We start from the raw sequence: 9,115 nt of genomic DNA, 5'->3' as shown, positions 1-9,115 counted from the left end.
GGTTATACCGCCTGAATTGTATTTCTGTAATCTAACTCTTATTAACTTCACTAACATTTATATTTATGTTATCTAACATTTATGATTACTTATGCAATTAATCATTATTTATTTCATGCATACTAATGTTTATTTTTATTTGAGCCTTCGGGGTCACACACATATACACCGAGACGTCAAATAAAATATATATATGATGTATATATATTACTCAAGTAACAAAATAGTAAATCGAAATTATTTCATTTACTATTCATATGAATAGTAAATGAAACGAAATTAATTAATTTACTATTCACATGAAAGTGACATGATAGAAATTATTAATTATAAGTTACATAACATACCCCTAAAGTATTTGAAAAATACGACTTTTTAAATACATAAGATTTTCAAAATCAACAAGTTGATAAATTGATCTCATATATATACTCCGTATCTTTTTGAAAGATTTTGTTTTTTGTTTTTTTTTTCTTTACGTATGATATAAAAAAAAATCTTGTCCTTTATATTACTCATACGCGTTTCGATATAGTGACTTTATTCGTTAACGTCAACTAACGACGTTACAACGGTCATATATACATAACGATTGTTAACGTCAACTGACGACGTTACAACAACTATATTTTTCAAATATAAATTAAACATCCCCGTTTTCACATTTTCACAAATCAATCTTCATTTTCTCAAATTACTACTCTCAAATTTTTTTTTTATAAAAAAGATGATTAACTCAAGGATGATTTTTCCTACTGTATTGGTCATAATAGCTATCATCCTTGTTGCTTGTACACCACTAGATGAACCCATATTTTATCCTTCCCTTATGGTTTTATTATTTGTAATCATACCATTATTCCTTTGTTTGCTACTTATGAATTTAAACTAATTCTAATTTCATGTTGTTATTTGTCTATGAAAAAAATTGATTATGATTATGATTTATGTTGTTCATCTTTCTGAAAATAGAAAATGTCAAACTTATCAAAGCTTGAGTTTGATGCCTTAGACGTATCGGGAACAAACTACACATCATGGGTTATGGACGTAGAAATAAATCTTGGATCATTGGGTATTCTAGAAACTTTAAAAGAAAACAATACTTGTTCCGATCAAGATAAATTAAAATCAATTGCTTTTATTCGCAAACATATTGATACCACCTTAAAACATATGTTTCTCACTATCAAAGATCCACATGTTTTATGGGAAAGTATCAAGAGTAGATTCGATAATCAAAAGGAAATATTACTCCCAGCTGCGAGGGAAGAATAGAGAAATCTAAGGTTCCAAGATTTCAAAAAGGTAAGTGAATACAGCTCGGCCATGTTCAAGATCCGTTCAAAGCTTCAATTCTGTGGTCAAGAAATAAGTGATGCTGATATGATGGAGAAAACTTTCTCCACAATGCATTCTGCAAACATAACTGTGCAAGAAAATTTAAGATTGCAGAATTATAAAACTTTTTCAAAACTTCAAACTTATCTCTTAGTTGCAGAAGTTAATAAAGAATTACTGATGAAAAATCAAGAATCTCGTCCTACCGGTGCGCTAGCATTTCCTGAAGCTAATGCTATTAACAATAATAATAATAATAAAAGAAGAAATGCACATGGATGAGGGCGTGGACAAGGTCGTAGCCATATTGGCCAAAACCATCATCATGGAAATTACCATAACAATAATAAAAATCATAACTATGTTCGAAATCACCCTTATGGTAATGGTCGTGGTGGTGGTCGTGGTGGTCGTGGTCGTGGACAAAGAAATAATAATCCACAAAATTATAAAATTCAAACACCATACAATCCCACAAATCACAATGTTGAAGAAGGCTCTTCAAAGAATGTTGAAGATTCTTGTTACCGATGTGGTAAAATTGGCCACTGGTCTAAAAACTGCCGAACAAATCAACATTCTGTTAATCGGTATCAAGAATCCCTAAAGGGAAAAGGAAAAGAAGCAAATCTTGTGGATGACCTTGATACAAAAATCACTGAGCTAACTTGTGACTACTTTAATGAATAAATTTCTAATATCTATATATATAGATATCCTATTATATGTTCTCGTTAAATAAATGGTTGTAGATTTTCAATCTACACCATATCTAGTTTACTACATATTTCCTTATTATGTGCTATTGTTTGTAACATGTTTTGAATGTAATATATTGATGAATTATGTACTCATTATTTGTTTCTCATATTTTTTTTGAAGTTCACGATGTATACTGCTGGAGTAAGAAATCAGTCAAATGGTGGAGATATTTGTATTGCAGACAGTGGTGCTACTCACACCATACTCAAATCTAAAAAATATTTCACAGACTTGAAAGCAACAGAAGGAACTATACATACTATATCAGGTCCTGTGGACTTAATAAAAGGAATGGGAAAGGCAAAATTCATGTTACCAAATGGTACGAATTTTATGATAAATAATGCCTTATTTTCTCCCATGTCAAAGAGAAATTTGTTAAGTTTCTCTGACATATACCAAAATGGATATGATTATCAGTCAGTGACAACAGAAAATAAAAAATATTTAAGTATCACTGATAAGAATCGTGTAATTGAAAAACTACCAAGACTTCATTCCGATTTACATTATACACATATAAATGTATCTGAAGTAAATGTGGTAGTTAAAGAAAAATCATGTGATCCTATAATGATCAGTTTGTGGCATGAGAGATTAGGCCACCCAGGATCAACAATGATGAAAAGAATAATACAAAATACACATGGACATCCATTGGCAGATCAAAGGATCCCTCATGATGCACTTATCCCATGTGCATCATGCTCACTTGGAAAGTAGATAATAAGACCATCACCTCTTAAGGTTGAAAAAGAATCACCAATGTTTCTTGAAAGAATTCAAGGTGATATATGTGGACCAATTCATCCACCATGTGGACCATTTAGATATTTTATGGTTCTAATAGACGCATCTAGTAGATGGTCTCATGTTTGTCTATTATCAAGTCGAAATATGGCATTTGCAAAATTTCTTGCTCAAATTATTAAATTGAGAGCACATTTCCCTGATTATACTATTAAAAGGGTGAGACTAGATAATGCCGGTGAGTTTACGTCTCAAGCATTTAATAATTTTTGCATGTCTATTGGGATTATTGTTGAACATCCCGTTGCCCATGTGCATACACAAAATGGTTTAGCTGAATCATTAATTAAATGATTGCAGCTAATAGCTAGACCATTGATAATGCGAACAAAACTCCCAATATCTGTATGGGGCCATGCAATTTTGCATGCTGCATCATTGATTCGCATTAGACCAAGCGCAAGTCATACATATTCTCCCTTGCAACTTGCTTTTGGCCATCAGCCAAATATTTCCCACCTTAGAACATTTGGTTGTGCGGTTTATGTCCCTATCGCACCACCACAACGTACTAAAATGGGTCCTCAAAGAAGGATGGGAATATATGTTGGATATGAAACATCTTCAATAATAAGATATATTGAACCCATGACGGGTGATGTTTTTACAGCACGTTTTGCTGATTGTCACTTTAATGAAACATTATTCCCTAGATTAGGGGGAGAAATAAAAAATAAAGAAAATGATGTTTCATGGTGTGAACCTCAATTAATGTATCTTGATCCTCGCACAAAAGAATGCGAGACCGAAGTTCAAAAAATAATGCATATGCAAGAACTTGCGAATAAATTGCCCGATGCATTTACAGATACAAAAAGGGTGACTAAATCATATATACCAGCAGCAAATGCTCCAGCTCGAATTGAAATTCCAAAAACTGGCAATAATGTCATTCTTGAGTCTTTGCCACGCCAGAAACGTGGGAGACCAATTGGTTCCAAAGACAAAAATCCTCGAAAAAGAAAATCAGCTGATAATGAGGTAAAAGAAAGTGTTCAAGTAGAACTACAAATCAATACTCCTTCTGCAGAGGAGATTGATGATGTCAATACAGAATTTTCAATCAATTATGCACATTCAAAAATATTATGGAACCGAAATGAAATGAAAAATCTTGATGAGATATTTTCATATAATGTTGCATATGACATCATGAATGATGATGATGATCCAGAACCAAAATCTGTCATGGAATGTCAAAATAGACATGATTGGGATCATTGGAAAGGAGCAATACGAGCTGAATTTGAATCGCTCAATAAAAGAAAAGTTTTCGGATCTATCATTCTCACACCTAAAGATGTGAAACCTGTGGGATATAGATGGGTTTTTGTGCGAAAAAGAAATGAGAAAAATGAAGTTACAAGGTATAAAGCTAGACTTGTAGCTCAAGGTTTTTCTCAAAGACCAGGAATTGATTATGAGGAAACTTATTCTCCTGTTATGGATACAATTACTTTTAGATACTTAATCAGCCTGGCAGTTTCTAAAAATTTAGAAATGCATCTCATGGATGTTGTGACTGCTTATCTTTATGGATCACTTGATAGTGATATATATATGAAGATACCTGAAGGATTTAAGGTATCAGAAGCAACCAATGCAAAACCCAAAGAAATGTACTCAATCAAGTTACAAAGGTCTTTATATGGGTTGAAACAATCGGGTCGCATGTGGTATAAATGATTAAGTGATTACTTGATAAGCAAAGGGTATACTAATAATCTTATTTGCCCATGTGTTTTCATTAAGAAAACAACATCCGGATATGTGATCATAGCTGTTTATGTTGATGATCTTAATATCATAGGTACAAATAAAGAGATCCATGAAGCCATTCAACTTCTAAAGAAAGAATTTGAAATGAAAGATCTCGGAAAAACCAAGTATTGCCTTGGTTTACAAATTGAACATATGCCTAATGGTTCACTTGTACATCAAACAACATATACTGAAAAGATTTTAAAACATTTTAATATGGACAAGGCAAAACCATTAAGTACTCATATGGTTGTTAGATCACTTAATGTTGACACTGATCCATTTCGTCCCTGTGAAGATCATGAAGATATCCTGGGACCAGAAGTACCATATCTTAGTGCAATTGGAGCTCTTATGTATCTTACAAATTGTACAAGACCTGACATTTCTTTTGCAGTTAATTTGCTGGCAAGATTCAGCTCAGCTCCTACCAAAAGACACTGGAATGGGATCAAACACATATTTCGATACCTTCGAGGAACTACTGATTTAGGATTATTTTATTCTAACAATTCAAAACAAAATTTAGTTGGTTATGCAGATGCAGGTTATTTATCTGATCCACATAAAGCCAAATCTCAAACTGGATATGTATTCCTAAATGACGGTACCGCAATATCATGGCGTTCTCAAAAACAAATACTTGTTGCAACATCATCAAATCATGCTGAAGTGATTGCATTACATGAAGCTACTCGGTAATGTTTTTGGTTGAGATCAATGACACAACTCATTACTGATTCTTGTGGACTAGAACGCGATAAAAGTCCAACAACTATCTATGAAAATAATGCAGCTTGCATAGCACAGATGAAAGAAGGGTATATCAAAAGTGACCGAACGAAACACATACCTCCTAGATTCTTCTCTTACACTCAAGATCTCATCAAAGACAACCAGATTGAAATGAGACATGTTCAATCTAGCAAAAACTCTGCTGATCTTTTCACCAAAGCACTTCCAACTGCTATTTTCAGAACGCATGTTCACAATATTGGCATGAGGCATGTTCAAAACATGTGACGACTCAACGATGTCTACTTGAGGGGGAGTCAACTCTATGCTGCACTCCTTTTCCCTTGGCTAAAGTTTTTATCCCACTGGGTTTTTCTTTAGCAAGGTTTTTAACGAGGCAGTACTAAGTTGCTCTTTAATAATTTGTCATCCAAGGGGGAGTGTTATGATAAAGACATAAAGTGGGTGACAAACTATGTTCATGATCACGGGTGTATTATTATTTCACCTAACTGCACAGTAAAATTTATAGTATAAATATAGGATCGAATGTAATGAGTTTTTGCACCATTCACTTCAATAAGATTTATTACTCTCTCCTTTCTCTTTAATATCAGTAGTCCATAACCAAGAGTCAGATCACTAAAGGTAGTTATAAACTTATTAAATTATAACAATATAAACATTATCTAGATAAATAGTTAAATGTAACAAACTATTGATTTTCAAACATAATAATAATAATGTATATATACATACAAGGATATATATGAACAGATATACTAATATAACTAAACGAATAGATACTAATTATTTTAAAAGATATACATAGAATAAATATATATAACATATAATTTTAGATATAATAAATTTTATATTTTTAAATGGAATTTAAAATAGATTCTATATAACTACAAATATATATAAATAAAATATAAATAAAATTATGTGATTTACATTATATGTTTTAATATATATACGAATGATATAGGTTCGTGAATCCGAGGCTAACCCTGCATTGTTCAGTTGTTCAATTTAGTCATATGTATTTTTACTACAAAATACATTAGGTGAGTTTTCATTACCCCCTTTTACTCTTTACATTTTTGGGGCTGAGAATACATGCAAATGTTTTATTAACTGTTTTACAATAATTATATGCGTGAGTTTCATTTGCTCCCTTTTTACTCATTACATTTTTGGGCTGAGAATACATGCAAATGCTTTATTAACTATTTTACAATATTTATATGCGTGAGTTTCATTCGCCCTTTTTTACCCTTTATATTTTTGGGCTGAGAATACATGCGCAAATTTTTATAAATGTTTTACGAAATAGACACAAGTAATCGAAACTACATTATATGGTTGAATTATCGAAATCGAATATGCCTCTTTTTATTAAGTCTGGTAATCTAAGAATTAGGGAACAGACACCCTAATTGACGCGAACTCTAAAGATAGATCTATCGGGCCCAACAAGCCCCATCTAAAGTACCGGATGCTTTAGTACTTCGAAATTTATATCATGTCTGATGGAGGATCCCGGAATGATGGGGATATTCTTATATACATATTGTGAATGTCGGTTACCAGGTGTTCAATCCATATAAATGATATCTTTGTCTCTATGCATGGGACGTATGTTTATGAGAAATGGAAATATGAAATCTTGTGGTCTATTAAAATTATGAAATGATTATTTATGTTAAACTAATGAACTCACCAACCTTTTGGTTGACACTTTAAAGCATGTTTATTCTCAGGTATGAAAGAAGTCTTCCGCTGTGAAATTGCTCATTTTAAAGATATTACTTGGAGTCATTCATGACATATTTCAAAAGACGTTGCATTCGAGTCGTTGAGTTCATCAAGATTATTATTAAGTCAATTATAATTAGTTATATTATAAAATGGTATGCATGCTGTCAACCTTCGATGTAATGAAAGATTGTCTTTTCAAAAACGAATGCAATGTTTGTAAAATGTATCATATAGAGGTCAAGTACCTCGCGATGTAATCAACTGTTGTGAATCGTTTATAATCGATATGGACTTCGTCCGGATGGATTAGGACGGGTCTTCACACTTCATCTGCTGTTCGGGACATGAAATTGCCTTGCGAGGCCATGTCTAGGAGAGACTTATCATCTTTGGTCAAACCATTGTAAAGCGTACAGATTATGTCTGCCTGACACAACGAATGATTCAGACATCTTTTAAGCATCATCTTTACTCTATTCCATGCTAGACACAATGACTCATTTTCTTTTTGAGAAAAGTTTGTGATGTCATTTCTTAAATAGGTTTGTAGGGAGGGTGGATAAAATTTGTTTAGAAATTTAGTGGCTAAATCCTCCCATGTATGGATTGAATTCGGGTTAAGTTCGTCAAACCATGCTGAAGCGTGTGCAGAAAGTGAATATTGAAAAAGATGAAGTTTTAAAATGTTTTTCTCGTTTGATTCCTTCTTAAAAGAGTCAACTAGACTAATAAATTTGTTTATATGAAAGTTCAGATCGTCAGTCGGTAATCCTTGAAATTTACAGATCATACTGACTAGTTTAATCATGTGTGAACTGATTTCAGGAATTTCTTCGGTTCCTAAGGTGATTGGTCCTCCTCTTTCCTCTAAGAATGACTTATGCATAGAAGCAAGAGTATCTTGTTGTTCCATTTTTTTAGATTTTCTGTTTTGAAAATACTTAAAAGTAACTTTTAGAAAATATTAATTTACTAAAAGGATGGATAATTTAATAAAAACAATTATTCTTGAAATTCGGTCGCTAACCAGATCAGATATCTTAACTGATAGGACTTCTCATAGATTACTCGTATCGAGGTAGCCAGGCCGACTACGGAGAGGCAGGATCCTTTTGGTTCCAATATAATCTTTGGTGCCTAGCTAGCGGTTCTTGCCTTGTGAACTTCAGGGCAAGAACCGCTAGCTAAGGCGCCTAGTGGCAATCCTGCTGATATGTCACTAACGGACGGTTTTATTTGTGCTGTGTCGTTAAGTCGCAGGATGTCCGATTCGGTAGCACACAGTGTCTTTGTTTATTTATATTTTGCGGGGCCTAAATTGACTTTTACTTTCTATAGTGTAGAAGGTGTAAGTTAACCTAGTGTCGTATTTTTATGCTGATTAACGAATTGAAGATCAAGTGGATAATTGTCTTTTAGTTAAATTACCTGGATAAAAGATAGTAGTTGATTTTAGCTAAAGGTCCTAAATGCAGAAAAGTAAATAAAGTGGAAGGATATCCGAAGTGTGCAGATCAGGGAAATGTTGACCAAGATATCAGTATTGGGTTAGGGAAGGTAATTATGCTTATGTTAAGACTATGCTTGGAATGATGTAGATCTGGTTGGATGAGCCAATTACACAGACCTACTTATCTCTGAACTCTTGGAGTTCTCTTTGAGCAGTGAGAAGTATGTCACTTGGTCGTATAACTGAAGTGTAACAATATCTCGGAGGTTATCCTCAGTAGAGTACTAGGTTTATTAGTGAGTTAAGCTCTAATCCTAAACCTCGTTATCAGTTTAGGTAACTGAATAACAACGTGCCGTGTTGATTGAACACTGATCACAAACGGAAGGAGTCCGTCGATTTAAGTTGGCAAAACCTTAGGTGAAAACTAACAACCATTTCATCATACTAATGAGATCACAACAATTCAAACATTATACAGCATCACAGTTA

Source organism: Rutidosis leptorrhynchoides, chromosome 1, assembly GCF_046630445.1.
Source record: "Rutidosis leptorrhynchoides isolate AG116_Rl617_1_P2 chromosome 1, CSIRO_AGI_Rlap_v1, whole genome shotgun sequence".
Taxonomy (NCBI): Eukaryota; Viridiplantae; Streptophyta; class Magnoliopsida; order Asterales; family Asteraceae; genus Rutidosis; species Rutidosis leptorrhynchoides.
The sequence above is the reverse complement of the archived record's forward strand: the minus strand, read 5'-3'. Positions refer to the sequence as shown.